The 16,439-nt window shown below is 33.8% G+C and overlaps 1 protein-coding gene across 3 annotated transcripts in view; it reads left to right on the top strand.

The window, feature by feature from the left end:
- The window catches only part of LOC123681736 (broad-complex core protein), a 112,185-nt gene that overhangs the window by 41,997 nt on the left and 53,749 nt on the right, over window positions 1–16,439 (top strand). Inside the window, exon 1 of one of the 3 annotated variants that reach the window (XM_045619994.1) lies at window positions 5,240–5,397. The exons of the other annotated variants lie outside the window; for them this stretch is intronic. The gene's annotated coding sequence lies outside the window, so the exon portion shown is untranslated. Of the gene's footprint in view, window positions 1–5,239; window positions 5,398–16,439 lie in introns of those variants that run through there. 3 annotated transcript variants of the gene reach the window in all.

A 16,439-nucleotide genomic window follows, 5' to 3' on the forward strand; every position in this document is an offset into this window, starting at 1 on the left:
TACCTAAATATATCAGAAATTCAGAAAACAAACTTCGAGCGCGCCAAACGACGTGAAACAACCGATGACACTAGGAGAGCAAAAGTTGCCAAACCTTGGATTTCAACAGGTAGATACAGCAAATAATAAATTTTCTGCTTATCATAAATTCGACAATTAGGAAAAATATCGGATTCCAAATATTCAAATTTGCATATTTAATCGGGAATCACTCAAATAAATATATTTCATTCAATATAATATACATTCATAACGATATAGTAAAATTGTGGATTTGAAAATATATCACAATCCGAAAACGTAATCTAACCATGTTGGGGAGATGTAAAAAGTACATACACTCTCTCTATCTATATTTATTACTCTATGACCTGGACCTCCCAGACCAATGCCCGCCAATTATTCCCCAACTCAAGGAATAACCGTCAAACAGCGGCAACGTCGACGTGTACGTAGCGCCGAATTTTAGGACGCACGGTAGACGGGACACCGAGAGCCGGTGCCGAGTTGCAAATCTTGATTTCGCATAACTGTATACTCGGAAACTCCGTCAAAGCTGCGACTACGAAGGGGGGTACGAGGCGCTCACTTGCGACCCCCTTCTCAACCGTCTCGTGATCTTGGGTAGATTCTATACACTTATCGAGTACCCGAGTTACGGGGGACGGCCGTCTTGAAGTCCGGAAACGTTACCGTCAGATCGGTTGGGATGTAGAGATAGAGTGTTGAGAATACAGGAGGCAATTCGTTGATTAAAATTAGGGTCTGTAGTTTCTATAATTTTTTTTCGAATTTGCTTTCCTTTTGAAGTTACAGCCCTTCAAAGATTTTACATAAAAAAAATTGTTTTATTCAATATAATGGTCACGAAGTTATACAGATCATCAACACTGAAGATGAAGATTTATGACTCATCATGTTCATGTTCATGTTCCGTAGATCTATGATGTGCAAATTGACCACAATAGGATGTTTGATTCAATAAAAAATTTTATTACGAGACGTATTAAATTACCTGAAAATTTGCTTCGTCATAAAAAATTATATTTTTTCTCCTAATAAAACAATATACTATCAATTATCGAGTAAACTTTCATTATCGTATTCTTAATAAGCTACCTAGATTCTAGATCTACCTTGATTGATTTACTTAGATAATATATCTCCCTAGCTGACAGAGCTAACTACCTGATAGATCTATGTAGCTGATATATCTAACTAGCTGAAAGAACAATCTAGCTCATATACCTAACTAGCTGATAGATCTAACCACCTGATAGATCTAACTAGCTGATTGATCTACCTAACTGAAAGATTTAACTATTTGATTGATCTATCTAGCTGATAGATCTATCTGTCTGATTGATCTATTATTATTATTATTTGAACTGGGGTCGTTTTGGTTAGGTAAGTCTTCCGGGAACTGCGGCCATGTAGATCTTCTTCTTCTGATCCACAGAGCCTGCAAATCTCATCTGCTGACCCATACGGTACAAATGATGTTTGTACCGACAGTGCCCCGTCAGCAGTCCCACCATTCCCGAAACTCGGCTCCTGACAGCTTCAAGAGCTTTTTAGCGTAGGTAGGTGAAATCGTCACGAATTTCTTTGCCTGAGCAAGGCTAGGGGTGTTAGTCCAGTGGATTCCCCTGTTGTTCAACTTCCATAGCTGGACCGCAGCTTTATATTGCTATTTTCCTAGCCCACAGAAAGGCTCAGGTCCAGCAGGTGTTAACCTTGATGCACTTTTTGCAAGTTCATCAGCTTTTTCATTTCCTTCAACCCCATACTGCCCTGGTATCCATAGTAAAGTCACTTTATTGCCTCTGGCCAGTTGCTTCATGGTGTTACGGCACTCCCAAGTCAACAGAGACTCCTGGCAGCACGATTCCAAGGATCTCAGCGTGGTTTGGCTGTCCGTGGTAATGTAGATATGCGACCCCTTGAGGTTCATTTTGAGCGCATACATAAATCTAATACATAAATACATCTATCTAAATCTGATAGATCTGACTAGCTGATAGATATTACTAGCTGAAAGAGCTATCTTACTCCTAGATCTAACTAGCTGATAAATCTATCTAGCTGATTGATCTACCTAGCTGAAAGATTAGCTATTTGATAGATCTATCTAGCTGATAGAGCTATCTATCTAGATAGATCTAGCTAGCTGATTGATCTAACTAGCTGAAAGAGCTATCTAGCTCATAGATCTACCTAGCTGATAGATCTAATAAGATGATAAATCATTACACTCGGTAGTTCGATAAAGTCGATATTCCAAAAAATTTGATAGAGCCAATAGGTTAATATCGCTAACAGAGTCAATAAATGTGATAAATATTCTAAAATATGTCGTCTGAGTTCCCTATCATCTGTTTGATCTTGATAATGCCATAGAAACTCAGCTCACGTATGCATTCCCTTCTAATTTCCTGATTTATGAAAACGACCACAAAAAACTGACCTCTCCTAAATAATTCGCCTAAATAGATTCATCGGCAGAACCTTGAGCATGCAACTTGGTTAAACTTGATTTCATCCAGACCCGTTAGTAATCTAGACTGTTTTGCATATCCTCTATTAAAATGCACCAAACTATGATGCGGAACAATCATGTCTATTTTAAGATTTGGTTATCTAACATTGGTCTTATAATGGTGATTTATTAGGAGTTTTTCTTCAACAGAGACAAGAGGAAAAGTAAGAATGACTGCGACCTTGAGAAGATAATGTTTATTTTATTCTCACGCCAAAATTAAGTGTCAATTTAATTTCCGTTTGGAATATTTAAATGTAGGAATTAAGAAAACATTTTTCAATCTGTTGTCTAGATAGTTGTCTATTGTTTTGTCGGGAATTGTTACTTTTTTATGAAAATCTTCAGATTTTATTGTTCTGAAATATTTTTCACATTAACTCAACATTATTTTCGAATATATTCTTGTATGTATGTAAGTTAATGATTATGTAAGCATATTTAAGTAGTATCGTCCCTCAAAGTCACCATATTTTCAGTTCACCTTGCTATAAAATTTAGACAAATTTTCGCTGAAATTTAATTTTCCTGCAATTATTTTACTGATATTATCTTCGAAGGAAAAGACCTAGAGACTTGAAATTTTCTGGATGACCCTGAAGTCTGAATTCACCAAAACCAACTATCGGTTTCAGAATCATATTCATCTGTAATTTTGTTGATCAAATTAAAGTAGTTGGTTGTAAAATAACACTCATGCAGTATTTCATGATTGTAAAATGTCTTAGAAAGTATTGAACTTTTTCAGACGTTACTTATTGGTAGTTAATTATGATTCAAACTTTTATACTCTCTATGTTTTACTACCAATAAAATTGGATATAAATTGGATATGAGCAGTGTTGAATCCAGAGGGGTGCCCAGGAGAGTATTACCCCCCTGGATCATGACCGATACCCCCAAAGTAAAAAAATATCTTAAAATCTAAACGAATTTTTGGTAACCCCAACTAGATGTTGAAATAACAAACCCCCCCCCCCCATCAAGTTATAGACTATTGATTGGTATTTTTCTAGAACCTTTATATTTCAGAATTCCAACAATTCTCACAATGAGCACAACGATACATAAATTTGAAATTGTTATTTTACAATTACTAAAAAATTCCAACTCGATCTATCTGTTATCACCTCAGCGTACCAAACATAGACAGAGGAAGGATATGTCATTTTCAGTAGCAAATTTTGTCCCCAACATGAACTATCAAATTTGACATGAAGCGCGCGGAAATGAAAACATATCAGTGATACGATATCGCACTCAATTCGCGAGTTTCTCCACTAAGGTCCACTTCTTATCGAATCCACTTCTTATAGTGAATCAACGTTTCATATGAATTCAAAATATATTGAAATAAATACCTAAATATTTCAAAAATTCAGAAAACAAACTTCAAGCGCACCAAATGACGTGAAACAAGGGATGACACTAGGAGAGCAAAAGTTGCCAAACCTTGGATTTCAGCAGGTAGATACAGAAAAAAAATAAATATTCTGCTTTTTATGAATTCGACAATTAGGGAAAATATCGAATTACAAATATTCAAATTTGAAAATTAATTCGAGAATCAGTCAAATAAATATATTTCACTCAATATGCATAATGTAAAATAATGTAAAGTTGTGGATTTGAAAATATATCACAATCCGACAACGTAATCTAACCATGTTGGGGACATGTATATATTGCGTATATTTCCTCTATCTTCGTTTATTACTCTTGGTTATCACCTAAAAAAAATATATTTTTTTTAATATTCTGCTTGAATTTTCTATGGTTTTGATGACGCATTCAATACGAAATTCTAGATCAGGTTTAAACCAGTTATTCCATATGTGAGCGTAAAATCTTAACCCGATTGAATTTGTTATCATGGAAAAGTCAAATTTTCAATTTTTTATTGAATTTTCTTTGGTTTTGCCGACGAGATCAACATGAAATTATACATGAAGCTAGAAATTTTCATTCTCGATCTGAATTTCATATTATTCTTCAACTAAAATTTCATCCCAATCGAATTTGTCGTTCTGAAATTATAAAAAAAAAAAATTTAGATCGACCATATTTACGGAACCTCTAGCCGTCTTTTATGACCATCGCGGTATTTGAGATCCAAACCTACCCTGAAATTTTCAAGTTCCAATGTTTTTCCGTTCGAGAGTAAAATGTTTTAAATACCATCTCGACAGAATTGTCATCGATCAGGACGATCGAAAAAAAATGCAGACTATCAATGTTAATTTTATTTCGTGTTCTACAGTCAATTAAAACCCAACCACAGAAACGATCTAATTGAGACAATCCCCCTTTATAACATTCTTAAAAACCAAAGTTCAAAAAAACCACAGAATAAAAACCGACGAATTTTTTCTCCGGTAAAAAACCCCACATTGACATGTCAAACGGGTCGATCAGACGCGTCAATTCCATCAATCACTCCCAAATAGGGTCCACACCCATCTTCCTAGCCTAAAATATTCAAATACGACATCCATTAGGTGCACCACGAGGAGCATGGCCATCTCGACTGCGCGCGAGTGATGCAGTCGCATGCATGCAACTGCAAGGACGTTGCGAATACTTCTCAACTGGACCCGGTACATTGCAGGTAGAGCTATGAATTTGCGAACCAAATAAAAAGTGGTCCTGCAACTTAGGGTTTTGGGAGTTGAACCCATCATTGTGATGTTAGAGTATTACTAGACTATCTGTCGGTTTAGACGCTAGTGGCTGCATCGGCTCGAATTTTTGGGTGTACCGTCACACTCAATACGCACCACCGTACGTTTTTAAACCCGTGTTATGATGTGCCTTTGATTTTTGTTTGATTTTACCCCGTTTTTCTGTTCATGCTGAATGTAAGTTTTTATTTTTATTTTTTTCGCGTTTTTTTTTTTGATTTTTTTTGTGTTGTAGTTTTGGTTGTTTGATAACTTTTTAAGGTTATTTCTTCACCATCGAATTGTTTTAATATTTGCCATTAATCAATTAAGATTGAGATAACATCTGTTAGCCACACGGCTGAGATATAACTATAACTTTCACAACTTTCGTTAAGTCGTTATTTTTTTCTTTAACTTTTTGTTATCGGGAGTTTTTCGTTGTTTCCTATATTCGTTTCTAATATTTATTGTGAAAAGAGTTTCTCATCAATTTGGTTGATGATAAATCGATTAGTTGAACATTTTTTTCTAATCGAAATGCTTCCGGATTATCTACAAAAATCTCATCGAAATTAGTTTAAAAATACTACTTCGTATCAGCCAACTTCTTTCTATTAATTTTTTGTGTAAGCTATTAGTAATTCACTAATTATACATAAATTTCAATATAAAATATCATAAAAAATCAAATTGAATTACACATTTTATCGCCAATTTAATTGCTGACGACAAATTCAAAGTCAATAAGTCAAAAAGATCAGATCAATATAATCTCAACTTTCCAATTTTCAACCCCATTTCCAAATTGAAAGAACAACCAAATAAAATGAGATAAACAAACGTTGATGATCATTTCAGTGTAGTTTCATCTCTTGAAGAAGAAAAGTTTTGGTGCTACTTGTTTTGTTTCTCAATTGAAATATTGTAAAATTGCATTTTATCTCTATATATTATTCTGACCCAATGTTAGTATTATACAGAGTGAGTTTTAATTATGGAACGCCTCAATTATCGTTATCTGAAATTATATCATATCATATCATAAGATCCTTGCACACCAAAATCTATAAAAATCGTGCGATGAGTTTCCAAGATAATTCCATACTTGTAACTGACTCTGTATAGAGCGGGTTTTTCCTAAAAACGATAATTTTTTAAAGAATAAAGACTTCCAGGTTACCTTTGAAACGATGTGTTTGTTGATAGACTTCAGTACGGCTAAGTCGAATTTTTTCTCTGCTCAATAACTGAACAAATACCGATTTAACCGAATTAAAAATTGGTATTCAATTATAAAATAATAAAGGGAAATGTTTTCATCGAAATGCACATAGAGTATTTCTAATCCAAATTCAATTCCAAATTACTGAATAAATGAAAGAATTTATATTCCGTAGAGGCCAACTTCATCTGAGATACCTGCCTAAAGTATCTTAGTTACCTTACCCTTCATTTTATATGTTATTAAAGTATATTGAGTTAAAAAGTCTAAAAGAATGATGATTCAAATGTATTTTTCAAAAGCGTAACTAAATACTCAAGTAGATACTTCATATACTTCTTCAGGCAGTTATTAATCTTGTAAAAAGGTCATTTTGAAAAGTATCCTTGACAACTCAGTATATTGATTAAATTCAATAACGAAATCTTGAAACTACAATCAATATGAAGTTATATCAATTTAAAATGAAATGAAGAAAACTGTTATTATACTCATTTAGCTAAATTTTCGATGAAACCATACAGAAATGTATTGTAACAATGACTTTTTCCCATTAGAAATCGATCGAAATAGAGTAATTTCATATTCTGCTATAACCAATCTCAGTAACTATCATATATTCATCATACTTTTTTATTTTTAAGAGATCTTCTAAAGCTGGCTATAGCCTACAAAGTACAAGTCCTTTGATTTCAATCTTATTCTTTGTGGGACTGAATTAAGAAAGATAAGAATGAATAATATTAGATATACAGATATATGCTCCAGGTTTTTGCAGACTGACATATCCAGAAATCATTCTCTTAGTTTCAAAATGACGAGTTAAATATTTGGACAATCGTTAAACTCAAGGTTAATAACATCCTAACACAAATTGTGCAAAAATGAATTCAGTAGTAGGTAGACGAACATTGCAAGTTGTCTCAGATGTGAACAACTCAATGTAATCTCGACTACTATACAGGTGATTCACGAAAATCACTAGACTATACCATACTAGAACAATAGCTCATTAATATTCATTTCGAAGAAAAACTAAGTGTGGAATTTTTCGTAGATAGAAAACTATAATTCAGACACATTCAAAAAAGTACTGCTTCAAAATTTAATATCAAGTAGAGTGACATCTATCTATTGAAATAATCTTTCAGTTTTTTGAGATTACACAGTTGGTTTTATATAGATATATCTTTCGAATGAATATTTTCCTACCTTACTAATCTCATCTAACATTAAAATGATCTAATATTAAAAAATTGCTAAGTAATAGTGAATTTTTAAATTAGATAAAAATGATTATGTGGCAGAAATCATCTCTATTTTCAAGTGTTAGATTGATTCAGCAGTTTTTATACTATTCACCGAAATCGTGTGAATTATTATGTTCTAGTTCTTTTTTCGTTGTGATAACTCATTCGATATAATGATCTCAAATTATTCTTAGTAGAATGCAAATTGATATTTCAATAGTCGATACGATTTTGTTTGAAGTGTTGGATTTATAAACTAAGAGTGAATCAGTCAATAGCTGAATTTAATTTCAGAATAGATCTTATTGTCATCGTATCTTGGCTAGACAATTCTCAGACATAACAGTAGGTCTGAGGTAATCAATTGTTTCGATTAGAATTCAATACGAAAATCCATTAAACAATCGATTATTTTTGTTTCAACTATGTTATGAATTTCTAATTATAATCTCAAAATTGTAGTTACTATGGAAGCCAGCATGAATTATCCAAACTTATACTAGGCAAATTTCACTTATCTATTTATTTCAATATTTCAATTTAAATAAACCTTGTAAATATTCATAATTTGAAAAATGAAAGATTTAAAGACTAATTTTTAACAATTCACAGTGAATTCGACAGAACTCAATCCATTACATTTCAAGGCGTTATTTCATGAGGAAGCAATCTGATAGGAATCTACTTGTAGAAATAAGAAATCTATTCATTAGATATAGTCTTGGTTGCAAAATGGTGAATGCGCACAACAAGCATTGTAATAGGAAGTAATAGGAATTAACATCGAATTGAGATATTTAGACACGGAATTAGTCTCATAGGTTCAATCTCAGGTCGACTATATTTCAATTCTTCATTTTTCGGGAAAAAAAATCTTGTTTTTCAATAAAAAATCTATGAAATCCAAAATTTTCTTAATTTACTCATGAATCAGCTGTGAGTTATACAAAAAAAATTTATCAATACTAAATAATATAAACAAGTTAATATTTTAGTGGTGTATTTCAATACGAATCCTTCAAAATTCATAATTCTCTTTATAGAACTGCACTTAAATTAAAGATGCACGAATTTATATTTAATCTATACCCAGTTCTCACAATCGTCACTATACATACTCAAGATAATAACATCAGCTGATAAAACTCAAGATTGCAGTCTTCGGAATTGAGATAAAATTTTCGCGAACTTGGAACATCTATTCTAAAACTAGAGTCAATGACTTTTATTCAAATATTGAAAGATAAAAATATGTTGATAAGTTTATTTACCTACCTTCTCAGAACGAATCTTATTTTTCACACTTATAGTTGATAGTTGATAAACTAGATTCGAAAATGATAAGAAAAACTTCCGAAATAAAATATTGAGTTTCAAAAACGCTAAGCTTAATTATATGTCAGAGATCGATAGTTCTTAATATTCTTGATGCTTATAGAAGTTTTTTTAATTAGAAAACAGTGGAAAGTGATGTTGAAATGTAATAAATATTTCTGCCACATCAGTTCCAGTGAATACTGATTCCACTAAGATACGAGACATTATCATAAACATTTGACTTGATTTCAAGTCAAGCTCAAGTCAAGTAGTAGTTTCTCAATCTCAAGTCAATAGATAGAGTAATATGTCACTTGAAAGATAAAATCTTGGATTTGGCTATGCACTTTCTGCAGAAGATGTTGTTCATATTCATATATAGACAAAAATTAATTAGGAATATCAGTGATATAGAAATGAAATAAATACGTACCTATTTCGTATCTTCATTCGTTTCCTCTTTGAAATCCCAAATGACATTATATTTTCGTCATTCAACATTTACAAGTATTCTGAGCTGCAATTACATGCAATTAATTCACGTACATGTAAGTGTTAACAATAGCGATGTAGTTAATTCACTATGTTTCCATGTTTCAAACAATTATTTCTCATTTTATTTGAGAAATTATAAGTGATATTCAAGGTGTTCTTATATTTACAAGGGCGATTTACTATCGAGATACCAAAGTTTATGTTCGCGAATTTAACGCATAAAAGAATTTGATCATTATAAAGATAATGATCAAGATCACTGGAGAAATGTGTTCTTATTTGGATATTAATTCGAGAAAAATAGGGAATATTCCAGCCTTGCAAATTTTACATTTATATGTAAAACAGCAGTTTCATGCTGAATTTAATATCGATTGCGGGGCTGAAATCTAAGAATATTCAAGAAGAATATTGAAAAAATATACTGATTGATAATGTGTTAAACCACCCCTATTATTTTACACCCACCCCTTCTCAGCATGGATTCCACTAGGTGATCGATTTCCTGCTGAGGTATTGCATCTAGGGATTCACGGCTTGGCTTGATTTTCAAACTACTTGGCTTGAGCTTGACTGTATTTTAAGTCATGCTCAAGTCAAATAGTAGTTTTTCAATCTCAAGTCAAGTCAAGTAGTATTTATCAAGTACTTGAATCATATCAAGCTACTTAATTTTTGTCAGTTTTATTGTGTAGTGGCACATCAAAAAAAAAATGATTAAATGAGAAGGAACCTTGCAAAAACACTTTTATTTATTTATATTATATAAAAGAACCGAAAATATCATTTTTTTCAAAGAGAAACATAAATTAAATCACTACAAATAATAATAAGATAAAAAATAATGAAAAAATGAAGTTTTTAATATTGAGAAACCTCTAGGCTTTGTTTAATTTCATAATTTTCATAATCTAAGACACATGAGGCATCTTATAGATTTGTCGCCTAATCTATTGCCGGTTTTTGTAACTGAAAAAGCAGTTCTAGAAAATTGTCTTTCAACAGGAGCTGAAGATGCTAGCCTTGATAAAAAATCCTTGGCCATTTTGGCCAATTTTGGAAAGATATTTCTGAAACTACCAAAATCTACCAATAGATTTCATAGAAATGTGAGAAAACTACAAATAAAGTCACACTGGCGAATGCTTCAGTCTCTCGGCGCTCGGGGAATCCCCTTATTCAGTTTAAGCGCACAAGAGATTGCAGAAATATATGCCGGGTGACACGTGCAACCAAGCCCAAGTAATATCAAGTAGCTTGATATCAAGTCAAGCAATAAATATCTAAAATCAAGTCAAGTTAAGCTCGAGTATGTAATTTTCCACGAGCTTGATTTTCAAGTCAAGTAGTTGGTTGAAAAGTCGAGCTACTTGGCTTGATGAATCCCTATGTAGAATAGTAGATTCATGCTGAATGTTATATCGGAGAAAATACAAGGAGAATATTGGAGAAGAATTACTCATTATTGACAATGGGTTAAATCACCCCTATTATTTTGACTCTCACACCCTTCTCGGCATGGATTCCACAAGGTGATCGATTTCCTTTTGAATTACTGACAGGCAATCTGTAATTCATTATGGAGACCACATAATCAGAACCACAGAAAATTTCTGCTTCCGTACTGGAACACATCCAACCCTATATACATATTTCCAATATCCATTCTATGATCATTCCCCCCTTCTTCCCAGAAACTTCGGGAATGGCCCTATCCCATCCATCGAAACTTTTTTTCGATGTAAATCCGATATCGCGTCCTAATCAGAACCGAGAATTTTTTGATATTCATTAAAACCGAATGGTAGCAGAAAATTCCGGGACGACTGTCATTCCCCCGTATTTTTTCTGCTTTAAACAGAGGCTTATGAGGATCCGGAACCTCAATATTGAATATCATTTCGCGTGTTTCGTATCGAAAAAAATTTTTCGTCTGAGATTTCGCAACAATCCTTTTAATTGGATTTTCATCCCTTATTTCGTCGCACACGAAGGAGGGTGGAGCACAGAATTGAAGGTTTGATGTTTCACATCTTCTTCTTCTTCTTGAATCTAGTTGTTAACAGAGGAATTTCATTTCGTGCTTCAGAGATTATGTTGTAATCAAGTTTTATAGGTGTTTCAATTTTGAAAATTAATAGTTAACCTCAATTCTACCTACCAATAAAAAATTAATGAAAATATTCTTTGCAATAATTATTGAATGAATGTATGAGTTTGCATCAAAGCTGCTTATCAGCTTATCAACTATTCATTTGAAAAACTCAAAATATTTATGAGAAGTTGTCGAATCTTTATCTCAGCCATGTAATAGACACTCCAAATTCGATTGAATCTATTTATTTTGATAGAAAAATATCGCAAATTATACACAATGGTTCATTAGTTTCTCCTATCTCATTAAAAAAAATCATATGATTAATTTTATTCTGGGATGGATTTTCGATCTAGAATAATACTTTATAGCAACCTTAGGTTTTATAGAGCTATATACTTAGACGACAGAGTTTCTCATTCAATTTTTGGTTTTCTCAGATTCAATAAAAAATTTCTAAGGAGGTAGAAATAATATTTCCCTATACAACTTTGAATTACTCTTATTACTGATATTACCTTGCCGATGGAAGTTTACACATTTTCTCTATCTATAATTCTATCAATATCTCAGTTACCTTAACAATTTTATGGCACATTGATGAAACTTGAAAGTTTATTCATTTATTTATCTGCTCTCTTACTATCCAATCAGATTTTGAAAAAAATATATCTATATGTAGTAGTAGTGGATTTTTAAGTCTGAACCTGAATTTCAGAAAGAATCAAATCTAAATTTTGGTAGAAAGCAGAGTAGAAAACACTCACAAAATTCATTCGAATCGTCATATCCGTAAAAGAAATATCGTAGATCAAAATTTTTGCCAGAATCGTAAATCATCCTCGATATTTGAAAATGTTGAGCTTCGAGCCTTTGTATGGAGATGATATTGAATCGCTACAATGTTCTCTTTAAATTTTGGACCATTCATCAATAAAATTGTAGAAAATTCAACATGATATTGTAGAGATAGTTAATTTTGTTTCTGTGATATTATCGACCTGATAAATTGATTGGTTGGAAAACCAGCGCAAGTGTATGTCGAAACACCGTTACATCCAGAAAAACCGACTGTTATGGGCTGGTGGTGGAATCATTGGTCCGTACTTCTTCAAAAACGATGATGGCCAGAACGTTACAGTCAATGGTGATCGGTAAAGAGCCATGATTACTAACTTTTTCATTCCTGAATTGAACAACCATGATGTCCAGGAGCTGTGGTTCCAACAAGACTGGCCAACATATCACACAGCTCGTGCCACAATCGATTTATTGAAAGACACGTTTGGTGACCGCCTAATTTCACGTTTTGGACCTGTGAATTGGCCTCCAAGATCTTGTGATTTAACACCGCTAGACTACTTTCTGTGGGGCTATGTAAAGTCATTGGTCTATGCGGATAAGCCACAAACCCTTGACCATTTGAAAGACAACATTCGCCGTGTTATTGCTGATATACGGCCACAAATGTTGGAAAGAGTCATCGAAAATTGGACGTCCAGATTGGACTACATCCGAGCCAGCCGTGGCGGTCATATGCCAGAAATCATATTTAAAATGTAATGCCACAAGATTATCTTGCGGATTAATAAAATTCATGTCAATCGAATAATCCATCGATGTTTTATTGCAATTTAAAGTTCTATAGCTCTAAAAAAAACACCCTTTAGCTTGAACATCAAGCCAAGCCGTGAATCCCTAACAATGAGGCAAACAACCATCGGTTAACCGTACGATTCTCGCCGACATGCTCCTAAGTGAGACATTAATAAGCCTCATAACGATTATTATTCAATTAGCCATCTTCCTATCAACGAGACCATGCAGTTAGAACGTCTAGTTCCAGAGTTGTTGAACACCGGTGTCTGGATAAACGCGTCTTAATATGAGGCCCGCACGCGACGTCTCGACTCTCATGCCTAGTTAATCCGATTGGTGTTAAACGTGGCCCAAGCAGGAATTTCACGTCGGGGGTATAGGTACCTGCCTCGCAGATTCTCCGACTCTCCTTCATTAAAGTATCAGACTGGGATCACTACAACTCTGCTTACTATGTTCGCCTCCGTCTAGGCCTTCTAACGATAAGGATTCTGCCATGCATGCGGTTTGTATAGAGAGGTATATGTTTGACCGACTTGCAGAGCCTGATCGGGCCAATGTCGCGGTTTATTCGATAGAGGAGGCTGAATGGAAGAAGAAGAAGAAAGACGGTCACGGTAGACGAAAAATTCGAGGTGACATTCGTGGATATGGTGCATAGCAAATGCGTTATAGCTTTTTTAGGTGTACGTCTTGTAAAGGCTGTTTTTTTTAGAGCTATAGAACTTTAAATTGCCATAAAACAACGATGGATTATTCGATAGACATAAATTTTATTTATCCGCAAGATAATCTTGTGGCATTACATTTTAAATTTGATTTCTGGCATATGACCGCCACGGCTGGCTCGGATGTAGTCCAATCTGGACGTCCAATTTTCGATGACTTTTTCCAACATTTGTGGCCGTATATCGGCAATAACACGGCGAATGTTGTCTTCCAAATGGTCAAGGGTTTGTGGCTTATCCGCATAGACCAATGACTTTACATAGCCCCACAGAATGTAGTGTAGCGGTGTTAAATCACAAGATCTTGGAGGCCAATCCACAGGTCCAAAACGTGAAATTAGGCGGTCACCAAACGTGTCTTTCAATAAATCGATTGTGGCACGAGCTGTGTGACATGTTGCGCCATCTTTTTGGAACCACAGCTCCTGGACATCATTGTTGTTCAATTCAGGAATGAAAAAGTTAGTAATCATGGCTCTATACCGATCACCATTGACTGTAACGTTCTGGCCATCATCGTTTTTGAAGAAGTACGGGCCAATGATTCCACCAGCCCATAAAGCACCAAACAGTCAGTTTTTCTTAATGTAACGGTGTTTCGACATACACTTGAGGATTAGCTTCACTCCAAATGCAGCAGTTTTGTTTGTTGACGTAGCCATTCAACCAGAAGTGCGCTTCATCGCTAAACAAAATAAAATGGACGTAGTGCGCAATACGTATTCCACACAGAACCATTATTTTCGAAATAAAATTGCACTATTTGCAAGTGTTGTTCAGGCGTGAATTTATACATGATGAATTGCCAAACCAAACTGAGAATAAATCACATGACAGCTGTTAAATCGGTTGCCATCTTGAACAGTAATGACAACTTAAAGTTATATACCTCGAAAAAAAACACCCGTTATTTCTAAACGTTCTTGTAGCGAGTATCTTTCCATGACTAAACGCCATGACTTACTAACCACAAATGTCATAAGAAATGTCAAAAAATAATACACAGTGTTGCCATCATAACAATTGTAAATTGTCTCATACTGTTATAACTCGTTCACCTGCTGTTTACTTCAATGCACAGTTTCGACAAAAAAAGACATTTATAAAGGCGAAACAAACCCCTGAGCACCTTTAACCACCTTCGTTCAAAATGGGTACTCGTATAACAGTCCGAACAAGTAATTCCTATAATCAAGAACGAGATAAATTCAATGCATCTGTGCAATTACATTCAGTTCCTTACATAACAATTGAGGAAAATATTACGAAGGTATAAGTTAAATCACAATAACGGTTTCCTGAATAACGTCTAAATTAGTTGCGAAACATAAGGGATACAAAAAACGTGACAAGGCAACGCAATAATTTCGTGAATTTTGTGGTTCTGGGACATACGAGTTATCGTAATTATTTTTAGGGGAGATGTACGAGAATAAGCTGACAGCATGCTGATTATGTAACTGTACATAACTCCGAAAAAAAAATAACGGAAGGTACGTTTTTCCAGCTGTAAATTTTGTGGGTAGTTGCCACAAAACACGGCCAGCTGATAGCAGTTTTGTTTTACATATTATTATGTATTCATATATTTTTCATTTTCATTTATTTAGAAAATGAGATAATGCAATGCTCAATGAAATCTTGAAAACTCAATCTCAGTTATTTTATAACCCTGGAAACCAAAAAATTTTTTCGTTATTTTTGCTTCAATTTCTTCCATTGAATTTTTTTTTGTCGCTTTTTATATAGGGTGCTCCTGAATTGGAGGTACAAAGGGAAATGGAAGATTCCTCGAATAATATTAATCTTCTAAGCTCTATAATCATGGGCCCGCAAACGCGTTGTTTTCAAGATACAGGGTGTTTCTTGTAGTTCTAATTTTTTGTGATGATTATAGAAGTTTGTCGAATTTTCATTGAACTTCGCTACAGATAGGGTAAATAAGTACCAAAACTTATAATTAATTCATTCATCACAGTTCACTGACTGGACCTTCATAATAATTTAGATTTTTCTGAGGATTACTTGAGAATTGTCTGATTTTTTTTTTCGAAATCGGTAGTAGATACGATGGAACTACAAGAAACCAAAAATTGTAGAACTGGATCAATATTTCTTTTTACATTTTTCTAAACTACCAGTGGTCCACCAAAAAGAAGTTGTGGAGGAGGGAAGTGGAAACTGTTCTAGAAAAAATATCAACCTGTAGATTTGCATTCGAGATTAGCATATCACTGAATGACGTGAATGTCTCGTGAATGGAAGGTTCAACACCCTGTATCTCGAAAACAAAGCGTTTACTAGCCCATGTTTAGCCTTTTTGTCTTAAAATGATCTGGAAATCTGTCATTCACCTTCAATTTAGGAATACCCTGTATATGTCAATCTTTATCTAGCTATTAAACACCACTACTGAAAATGTCTGGACTGTTTGAATTAACAAACTCATATAATTTATGAACCATTTTTTTTCTTTTAACGTTCTCTCATGAAAAAAAATATATATCCCTAATATTACCATAGCATAATGA

This window comes from Harmonia axyridis, chromosome 6 (genome assembly GCF_914767665.1).
Source record: "Harmonia axyridis chromosome 6, icHarAxyr1.1, whole genome shotgun sequence".
In the NCBI taxonomy this organism is placed as follows: domain Eukaryota; kingdom Metazoa; phylum Arthropoda; class Insecta; order Coleoptera; family Coccinellidae; genus Harmonia; species Harmonia axyridis.